At 40.3% G+C, this 11540-nt stretch overlaps 1 long non-coding RNA gene across 1 annotated transcript; it reads right to left on the minus strand.

The window, feature by feature from the left end:
* Nucleotides 1-2502: 2502 nt before the first annotated feature.
* On the minus strand, nucleotides 2503-3457 carry LOC138224070 (uncharacterized). Its single transcript, XR_011182425.1, has 3 exons — nucleotides 3376-3457; nucleotides 3133-3198; nucleotides 2503-3003 (listed from the first exon to the last, which is right to left on the minus strand). It is a non-coding gene; the product is annotated as an uncharacterized lncRNA (long non-coding RNA).
* Between the last annotated feature and the right edge of the window lie 8083 nt (nucleotides 3458-11540).

Genomic DNA, 11540 nt, shown 5'->3' on the forward strand with positions numbered 1-11540 from the left:
CTTCACAAGTACAGTTAAAGACTGACATAGCTCAGCTTTCATTACTGCCCTATAATGTTGTGGCTGGAATGTGAAAAGTTGGTAGTTTTGAAAGGTACAAGTATAAGAAGAGAAAATACACCTGGTGTGAGAGGATACAGGAGACAAGGAGATTATCCTGACAGAGCTGGAGAGAAGAGGAAGAAGACTGATAGGCTGGAACCCACTCAAGCCAGGTAGAGATAGAAACAGAGCAGCTCAGTGATATTGATATGTTGATGTTGGCAAGGAGCGCCCTCTTGTGGGCATTGCAAATGTTTTTTAAGTGCAAAATTGTCATGGGCTGGACACAGGTGTTGGTGCAGACCGCATGATGAGTGAGGAAACAGGCCTTCATTGAAAACAGATTATAACACATCACCGGGGACTAAAAAGCCTTGATAGAATTCCTCTACAGACAGCTGCACAGCAGTGGAGTGCTCTCACTGCTGAGATATTCAGAAACACTTTTCAGTTAATGCAAATAATTTTGAAGACAGGATAGATACATATTTCTGTCAAACTAGAGTTTTCACAAAATGTAAATATGAATCTCTGTTGTAACTGAACCTCAGCAGGATTCTGTTTTCACTCTAAATGTCTTTAATACCTGAGAGTTTTGTCTTTAATTATGTGTATCTCTGGGTGAACCTGTGAAAGGTTTTCAGAGAAGGGGCTTTTAGAAGTAAATTCAGTCACTGATCCACTAACACTGAAATGAGGTGGGATCTCATACTGAAAGGTAGGAGTAAAAAAAATCAGAGCCTGTGTTGCCTAGTCAGGTACAGTATCTCTGTCTTTCCTGTGCACATTGTCACCCATAGAGGAACAGACAGGACTCCTGCTCTGACAGAACAAGGAAAGCAGGACTGGACAAAGTGTAGGAGATGATGAGACACAACAGCTGAACCCTTAATCCACTTAACACAGAGTGACCAGAGTGAAGTGTGGAGTGACTCTTCAGAGCAGCACTTGACACTGCATGTTCAGAGGGAGCAGGATAATAACTGCCCTGGTGGTCACTCTCAGGACAGAGGGTTAATAATAGGAAGGAGAATTCCTGCTTTTATACAACACCTTTCATGCCAGAGGATCCTTCACACACAGGAGGGACCCACTGCACTGAAGATCAGCACCAGCTGGGAGACGAGCAGCAGCCATTCTGCACCAGCAGCCCCACTACACAGCAGATTCCTGGGAGAAGAGAGTAACAGCAACCCCCTACTGACTGAGCAGGCAGGACCTCAATTTAAATCCTCATCTGATGGGCTGGCAACTCTTACAGCAGAGTGTCTATGGTCTCCAGACAGGAGCAACACCTGGGTATTACTGGCTAAAAACATAGCACAGGTGTTAAGAGTAGAATTAAAATGAGATTAGTATGGTCCTCTGGACACTCATTAAACTGTGTTATTAAATTATGGTTAATAAAACAATAACCTAATTACCTAAATTCTCTGATCACCATTTCTTTCCTCTATGTTGAGTGGCTCTTGTGAAGTTGTAGTATAATCTCACTGTCCCTCAAAAAGTCTTTAGTAACATTATAAGAAACAGAGTTTAAAGACCTCACAGCTCCCTCTGGTGTTACTGAGGACTCTCACTGGCACTGAGGACCACACTACTGGTGCCTTTCAAGCAGAATGAGACCATGTGTGTCAGTGAATTGCTGCTCTGAACACTTTAAGACACACAGTGTTGATCAGTCACTGTCCAGCATTTTAGAGTCACTGAGGACAGTTAAATTAATGAAAAATGTATCACATGTATTTTCTCAGTGTTGCAAGCTGCTTAAAAATAATGAGTGCAACTGGACAGAATCCTTCTCTCTCTCTGTATTTCTCTCAGTCTCTCTTTCAGATACCGGGCTGTCCCACAGAGTGCAGGAGTGCACCTTCTCTAGCTCTCCTGGCTGCCTCACACCCTGCTGACAAGAGGCCAACTCTTGTATAACAACTGACAGCTGACTCCTCTTAGGCAGTGACTCATCAGACTGCCTGTCACACTCAGGTTATTTCCATTGTTTATACCGTCAATATTCACAATCCATCAACATTTATAAATTATTTTAAATCACTTTCCTCTCGGAGTCCAGATTGTTCTGACTCTCCAGCGCAGACTGGTATTCCAAGAGGCACTATCTCTATCAGCTGCACAGCCAGCAGCTGCTCTGGTACCTGGAAACCCAGCTGAAGATGCACTAGATGCTGTTGTGGGTAAGACAGTTATCCAGGTCTGTCCAAAAACCCCATTCACCCTTTAAATGAGCTTAAACAATCAGGACAGGGGACTGAGGCTGAGAAGAGTTGCAGAACTGTTACAGATGGACTGAACAGAGCTGGGTTTTAACATAATTTGCAAACATTGGTTAAAAAACACATTACATTTATATTTTAGAAATTAGCAACTTGTACTTTTTTACAAGACAAAATTACAAAAATTACTAATAACTTGAGTTTCTCTGCAATGGATTAACATATACATAGAAGTTAAAAAAATGTTTTAGTTAGTAAGACCTTTCATCCATGATGAACAAGCCTCAACTCTATACATTGTTGAACAAAGTATTGCTGCTCTGCACCTGTTCTCAGCCTCAGTCCCCTGTGTTTACAGTTTATGAACAGAGCAGCTCCAGCTGAGTTGAAGAAGGTTTTTGTACAGGCGTGTATCACTGTGTGAGAGGAGTATGTGCACCCTGTCCACAGTAGTAATCTGCTGCATCTTCAGCCTGGACTCCACTGATGGTCAGACTGTAGTCCAGTCCAGATCCTCTGCCAGTGAAACGTTCTGGGACCCCAGACTGACGTTCAGTTGCCCAATAAATGAGGAGTTTTGGAGCTTCTCCAGGTTTCTGTTGGTACCAGTTCAGGTAGTTATAATACCCAGTAATTGAGCTACTGGCTTTACAGTGGATCGTGACACTTGCTCCAGAGAGGACAGAAAGAGCTGGAGGAGTCTGAGTTATCACAACCTGCCCAGAGGACTCTGAAAGAAACAAAGATTAAAACAGGCAGGACTTTTAAATCAAAATCAGTGATCGGTTTGTAAAGAAAGATATAGAAGAATGGATGAGATGTGTTCAATATTACAAATAACAATAATAAAAGTCCTCACCTGGGATATAGATGAGAACAGATGTCACTGATGGAGTCTGAGTCACAGTGATCTGGCCGCTGGAACCTGAAACAAATATTTGCACATTACTAACAAAATAATTTTATTAAGATAAAACATATCTGAGAAGCCTAGAACAGAATTGTGTTTTGTAAAAAAAAAGCAGGGTTTGAAACATTTAAAATTAAATTTGTACAAATTACAAGTATCCCTGTATTATGTTATACTAATTTAATGACTCACCATGAATGCAGACAACAAGTGTCCAGAGGAAGATGGAGATGAAAGTCATTGTTGTTGTGGGTTCTGTTACCATGAAGGGCAGCTCTCAGTCATGAAGTGTTAAACTCACAGGGCTATAAACACGCCCAGAGCACTGAAGCATGTGCTGCCAATGCAAAGTGTCTCTTCTATGCAAATTTTCTTCCTCAGTTTGTAGAAAATGGAGAAGAGTAGTTGCTGTCTTTGTGGGCCTGGTATGCAAAGCACCTTCTTCTTTTGTGTATAAATCCTGTTTCAGACCAATCAATGTGATCTGAGCTGGGAGCAGAGGTAAGACTTGAAAATGAATGGATAGTTTTCCTCTGTTTTGCATCATTCATTAATCACAGGGTTTTGAAAGATGAGAGAGAGGGGTTTTCTGTTTGATCCCTGACTGAATTTAAAAGAGACATTGAGCAACATGAGACCCCAGTAAGTGAGGGCCAGGAAGTGATCACAACATCTCACTGTGTACAACATCTCCCTCTGCTGGGGACTGTGGGGAGGGCATTATCATTACAACCCTGCTCTCCTCACGATCTCAACCCAGGAGGAGGAATTTCACACACAGCCTGCGCTCAGCCTCCAGGGGGACAGCAGCTCCCTGTAGAAGACAGCAGGGACTTGTAGCCTCCAGTCGACAGCAGAGGGAGGCTACACTGAGGGGGCTGTTCTTTCCACTTGCTGGAGGGTAGAGTTCACACTTTTACACACCGGTCTGATGAAGTGTTTTGTTATATACAGGGGCTTCAAGGTGGAGTCTGGTGTTGGGTTTTGAAGAGCCTCCAGAGGAAAGTTTTGCTTTAATAAAAACTCCTTGCACTATAATTATTCCACAGTTGCAAGATTGAATGTGCTGAGGCCACATGATCCACAGGTATTTAGGTTGAGAACTGTCACAAGTAGATATTTTTTTATATCTGTTTCCCCACCCTGTGGGGTTAAGCCATTAGACTGCTAAACTCCAGCTCTTAACCTCCACTCACACCCCGCTGTTTCTGCACTGAACTCACAATCCTGCCTCTGCTGGGCTTTTGCACACTGCTGCTGTCTGAATCCTAGTGAACATTACAGCTCTTATACTTCTTATTTAGACTACTCCTATTTTATTCTGTATTAATCACATCCTTATTCCTGCCAACCACAGTTTTATTTTTTTTTTATTTTATACTGCTTTGTACCATTATGCTGTTGACACACATGCTATTATGTTCCTGTCTCCAACAATTTGTGATGTCATCTGTTATATAATTTGTTACTGTCTGCATGCACATTCCTCCTGCTAATGGAAAAGCATGCTTTCATGATGTGCAGTCATTAAAAGGCAGGATCAGTCAGTTTATTTCGCTGAGTGGTACTTCAAAATACCACATAACAACAGAGAACAAATACCCAATAGAAAAATAAATAAAACTGAAATTATAGGTTAAATTGCTGAAGTCTTTTCTGTAGAAAATAAACTCTGTGAGTGCTGGAATCTCTGCTTTTCAGGCAACAGCTGAACTTCACAAATAGCCTGCACTAACTCAACAGTTGATAATAAACATCAGAAAATTTAAGAAATAGTACCACTCATCATGCATGACTGGTGTGTACATAGAGTTAGACTTGTATAGTGTGTGTGTTTCTGTTGTGACATATACAGAGCTCTGAAGATATTCAAAGACCTATTGTTTGCAATGTTCTGTTTCCTGTCATTTATGTGTGTGTGTAACGTTGGCAGTGTAAATGCAGTATATTGTGTAGATGTACAATAGTTACAAATGCAGAAGGAGGACTCTCATGGACAACAGGAGTGAGGAGGGACCACATTTTTCCATTAGTCAAAAATAAATCATTCCACTTGAACTTGTGTGTTACACACTGAGATCTTTTGAAGAAAAGGATTAGAGATTTAAAGCAGACAGCTTCAAAATTACTAAAAGACATCTGACTCAACAAAAGGATTTATTCTAAGTAAGTCTCATGTTCTCATGTATTTTATTTAAAACACAAGTTCCTAGCAACATGGCTGTAGCTCAACTTCCTGTTTGAGAAGTGCTTGATTTTTTTTTCAAAATAAATGACTCATACTTAGTAAACTAAAACCAGGTAATTTATATTGAATGGGTAAAATGTGTCATTTGTAATCTGTTACATTATAAAATGTAAATATAGAAAACAATGAAAAAAATGGAAATGTAGCAATAGATTACAACAAGGTTTACAGTAACACTTTGATAAGTCACACAAGCTATTAAGTGACCAGCTGGATGAACAATCTATACTAGTGTCATGGATGGAGACTCCTAAATGCAGGGACTGCTTTTAAAAGCTAGCCTTTTTAGCCAACTATGCAACCTAGCAATTTAAAAGGGTGCTGAACAACACAGTGCTTCATGCTTCCCCATCCCCCTCTTCGTCTCTGAGACCAGTTTGGGTGGAGAGGGAGGAAGACGGTGCTGGGACCCTCCTCCTCTGCTCTCTGTAGAGTCCCTGGTGTCCAAGTCCTTCCTGGGTCCTGTGGTTTAAACTGTTCCTTCAGTCTGTCGGTGTTCTGTCTGACCCCTGACTGGGTCTATGAAGCCCTTATCTATCAGAGCTCAGGACTGTTGTTTGGGGTGAGTGTGTAATGTCCTGGGTGTGGGCAGAGCTAATGGCTTGGGGCTGTATGGCTGTATGCAGATGCTCAGGTGTAACGTTGCATTGTGTCTTCAGTCAGAGGCCCAGTAGACCTGTCATGAAGTCCCAAGTCACCTCTGAACCATGTGGGGATTAACAAGTATCTTCATAAAGAAGACCCTTAGTCAATGGAGAAGGACAGCACTCCCAATCATTATTTTCTGTTCAAATGTAACAGGTATTCTTCCCATATAAACTTACAAATCACACGACCCTATTAACAAAATCAACCATGCAGATAAAAAATTAGAACAGAATAACCTTATAAATTATTACATCATCGAATCAATACTAATTAATTACAATCATATATCAATTCAACAGAAAATAAGACATGGAAATGAGAGCAATCAAGAAGATTATTTCTATGTGATTTTTAAAGGTAAACCTCAATCCGCATCTTCACTTCTAACCAGAGATTGAGAAACAATTAAACTCCACAGAAAAGATTAGGTTTTAAATGATGTATTGACATATGAGTACGGACACGTGCTCTGCAGCAATGACACATCAATGGCAAAGACCACCCTCGAATTGAATGTGGAAGGCCACCGGCCCCGTGGACGACCATTTACGTGCTGGCTGGATCAGCTGAAAGACGACATGCGCCTCGCAAAAGTCACCTGCTGAGACGCCGCAGACCGTACAAAGTGGAAAAATTGGTGCAAACAAGCAGACCCCACATACAGTAGTAATCTATCCACTGGATTCTGAAAGATAAAAAGAAAAATATATATTTCTCCAGCCGTCATTTTGTCACATTACTTATTGCTTTATGTTTAATTCTTCTACAAATACTGAACATGCCTTACCATGAGTACTGATGGCAAGAGTCCAGATGAAGATTGTTATTAAAGTCATTATACAGTACTTATGGATTTCATTGCTATAAAAAGTAAAAGGCAGGTCTGAGTCATGAAGTGTAAAACTCACAGGGCTCTAAAACACTCCCAGAGCACTGAAGCATGTGCTGCCAATGCAAAGTGTCTCTTCTATGCAAATTGTCTTCCTGGGTTCAGCAGCACATGTAGTCAGTCAGTGCTGGAAACACAGGCTTGGTGCTGTGTGTTGTGACAGAGCAAGAGGAGCAGTTTAGCATGAACACTCCTAGGACAGCAGGACAAGACAGAGAGCAGCTTTATAAGGAGCAGAGGATGAGACACAATCAGCTGAGCCCTTATTCCACTCAACACAGATGGGATGGAGTGGAGTGTGGAGAGTCTGGTTAAAGCAGCACCTGGCCTTGTGTGTTCAGACACAGCAGGACTGAAGGATTAAAGCTCAGAATGTAAGTTTCCAATGTAAGACATCATTTAACCTCTTCTTAACGTTCAGTGACACAGGTGATTAAGTCCCTCCTCAGTTCCATCACTTTGTGATTGAACAGGACAGCTTGACTTCAGGGAGAGACTCTGGGGGAGTGAGCCCTCTGGTGGAACCAAATTATTTTAATTCTTAGGAAAATAAATTTACTGAAACCTCCACTCTACAAATTGTCTTTTCACCTGAAACTGCGGCCTGAAATATCATTCCCATACATTGTGTTTCAGAATGGAGCTCATGCTTGTCATGACTTAGATAAAATGGTCAAGGAAAGTAAAAATTGTTAAAAGACACAAGAACGATTAATGCTTGGCTGGATCAATGGACTGCTTTGAAAGTGATAACCAAATTAATTGGTGATTTTTGATTATCAGAGTTTAATAGAATTGTCTTCACCATTATTGCCATGATAGCTTATTTCACGCATAGATGCCTCCTGTTCTTGAATGGAAATACTCTTTCCACTCGTACTGCTTTCCCCAAATCCAGCCTTGACCCAGGTGTTGATCTTGACAGAGGGTATCTGATAAGACCCCTCTGGGATTTTGAATTTTCAATCAATCCTTTTTGTAAGGGTTCGTATTGCTTTCCCCAAATCCAGCCTTGACCCAGGTGTTGATCTTGACAGAGGGTATCTGATTAGACCCCTCTGGGATTTTGAATTTTCAATCAGTCCTGATTCCTCTCCTGTGTTCTGTTTTCACTGTGAATGAAGTACGCAGTGTATCTGGCTTCATTCAATGTGTTTTAGACACAATATTTCAGCTGAAGCTACTCTACCATCACACACTGTACAAGGGGATGGTGTCCTTAAAGAACAACAGGGCTGGCTAACAGGTGAAGAACCCTTACAGAAAGCACTAGAGAAAACAAAACATCTAAGACCCAAACACCCTCTTGTAGCACCAGTTGTGTTTCCTGCTTTTAGAGAGCTTTCTGCAAGAGTTGCTGGTACTGTATAAATAGAGGCACATGAATTCTTTGTTCTCTGACACGGCTTTGGTGAAAAGAGTAATAACAGGCACAGTGGGTTAAACACATATTTGTTTACAAAGACAATACAAACAGCACACTACACACAATATAAACACACAGTACAACACACGAGTTACTGTATTTACAAGTATACAGACAAGGCCTACATCTAGACTACCCAGAAAACCTCAAGCTGCTACTGAATACTTGGCTTTTTAATAATGCGTACAGAGGCCAAAGGAGAGATAAGCTGCCGAGAGACAAAGTTTTCTAAAAGCTACAGAATAACAAGCTCTGCATGATTCAGTTATCGAGCTTCAATTGAGACTTTTCAGATGATCTTGAAGTAAGGACTCTTGCCTGGTACAATCTTCCAGTTCTGTCTGCTCTGATTTTCTCTTTCTTGTAGTGCCCTACTTTTCCTTCTTCATCTTTTCTGTCCTTCTCTTGATCTGATCTTATATAGTATCTTTCTGGACTTCTGATTGACACTTAAGTATTTACTGAGACCTTAATTAAGGTAAACCAAGGTAAACATTATGACTGCTTTGATCACAGAATCTGGACTCTCTACACCTCAGCAAACATTTCTCCTGATTTGAAGCTGGGAATGTTTACACTGCCAGGTGTTACACACTTTATCTAGATTCTTAGACACCTCAATTGCCATCTACCTCAGCCTTAACAATATTTACAAAAACAAAAATTCTAATGTTATTTAACTTGAAGAATTTTAATATGAATATGTCAAGGATGATGAGCCCTAAATGTAGGAACCTCTTTTAAATGTTAGCTTTGTACAGTAGCTTACTGACTGCACCACCAGGCACCTTAAAGGGTGCAAAGACCCCTTTACCCCTGTAACAGGCCCTCATAGACTGTTGACTATCTGTCACTGAGGACACTGTGAAGAGAAGAGCTATTTGTTACTGTTTCTGGTTATAAAAATGGGGAAGTTGCTCCACCTTATGGCCACTCTGAGTTGGTGTCTCTCCCTTGAGCATGTTTGTGTCAGGACTGTACTTTGATCTGAAACCAGAATGAAGAGCCTCAGGCTTGTGATTGCACTTTTGGTCTAGCACCTGTGTCCTTAACAGTATTATCTGGCATTCTCCAGACATTTTCACTATTGTACTGTTTATGGAGCCCAGACAAAACTAGCAACCAGCTTCAGCTAAAGGAAAAAGGAAACTGGACTGAAAAACTGCTTCTGTTTTGCTAAAAAGCAAATTTTTCAGTTTTAATTTTGCCATTTTAAAGTACTTTAACTTTGTCTTTTGTACTGTATAAACTTAGAGTATTTTCTTGTTTCAACATTATTTTCACTTAGAATGTTTTTTAATGCCATTACTGTCTCTTGCTACTAGTTTGTCACATTTTAAATAAGAACCTGTTTCAGTTATGAAAAATTCTGTGTTCACCATTCTTTTATGTTGCAGTTCCAGATGACTGTACTGTTTCTTCCTCACATGTGTAGTATGTCTTTGTAGTGTTGAGTCTGTTTTGTGTCATTTCCTGCTCTGGTGAGGCTGGAGAAGAAGGATGTTCTGTATGATGTAAGATCACCCAGCTCTGCCATAACAAATACACATTTGCTGTTATATGTTCTATATATCTCGTCACCTTCATTAAAACCCATGCCTACAATGCATTTCCTTGGATATCTTCAAATATTCCTATATTCCTATACAACAGTATAAACTTAAACTTGTTTTAAGTTCCTGGTGTTTACTGCTGCCATTCAAGTGTTTGTACACAGCAGTTGCAAGACAATTGGTGTGTTAATCAAGACCCAGGTCAGTGGAAACCCAAATATTCCCAATGTTATTTTGGTGATGAGTAATGTAACTATACTTATAGATTCACCCAGGTTCAATTACCTTCATTGTTTTAATTTAAAAAAATATTGGATTCTTAAAACAGGAAAGTAATGTAACTTTGAAGTAAGGAACATATATTTGCATTTTGTATCAGAATGATGTTAAGAATAATAACCGCACCTTTGTTGCAATGTAAGGGTTGTTTCATTTAAAATATAAAAGGGAATTTCAGTGGCTCTTACTGAAGAGCTTATTTTTACTAGGGAAGAGTTATCAGTATTAGTAAAGGACGCCTCAGTTTATTTATTTTTTTGTTGAAAAGGCTATGATCGGGCAAACAGTATTTGTCACTGAACAGGGTTTGTGAGGAACAAAATTAATAATTACATCTACAGGTAAGATAAGTTAAATAGCATTAAGAGGATTATGGTTTTTACCTAATATTTACAGTATAAATGATGTACAAACTCAACCCTATTCAGTGTGATTGAAGGCGTTCTGCAGCTGTTCTCAGTCTCAGTCTTCTGTGGTTCCTGTTGATGAACCAGACCAGCTCCTGTAGAGCTGAGGGAGGTTTTTGTACAGCTGTGTAACACTGTGTGAACACATCACCACTGTGGTAACTCTGACAGTAATAATCTCCTGTATCTTCAGCCTGGACTCCTGTAATGGTCAGAGTGAAGTCAGTCCCAAATCCACTGCCACTGAAACGTTCTGGGATCCCAGACTGACGGATTGTTGCTCCACAGATCAGAAGTTTAGGAGCTTCTCCGGGTTTCTGATAGTACCAAGCAAGACAGTGGCTCCATGAACTACCACAATAACAACCGCTGCTGCTCACAGAACTGCTGATCTTGCAGCCCACAGTGACTGTCTGTGCTGGGAGAACAGATGTCACTGATGGAGTCTGAATCACAGTGATCTGGCCGCTGGAACCTGAAACAAATATTTGCACATTACTAACAAAATAATTTTATTAAGACAAAACATATCTGAGAGGCCTAGAACAGAATTGTGTTTTGTAAAAAAAAAAGCAGGGTTTGAAACATTTAAAATTAAATTTGTACAAATTACAAGTATCCCTGTATTATGTTATACTAATTTAATGACTCACCATGAATGCAGACAACAAGTGTCCAGATGAAGATGGTGATGAAATTCATTGTTGCTGTGGGTTCTGTTGCCATGCAGGCAGCTCTCAGTCATGAAGTGTTAAACTCACAGGGCTATAAATACTCTCAGAGCACTGAAGCATGTGCTGCCAATGCAAAGTTTCTCTTCTATGCAAATTCTCCTGATATACAGTATCAGTACTTTCAGCCAAGAAGACCTGGAAGACTAGGCTGTGCATTGGGTTTTGTGAAGAAA

The sequence above is a fragment of the Lepisosteus oculatus genome, chromosome 18 (genome assembly GCF_040954835.1).
Source record: "Lepisosteus oculatus isolate fLepOcu1 chromosome 18, fLepOcu1.hap2, whole genome shotgun sequence".
Taxonomy (NCBI): Eukaryota; Metazoa; Chordata; class Actinopteri; order Semionotiformes; family Lepisosteidae; genus Lepisosteus; species Lepisosteus oculatus.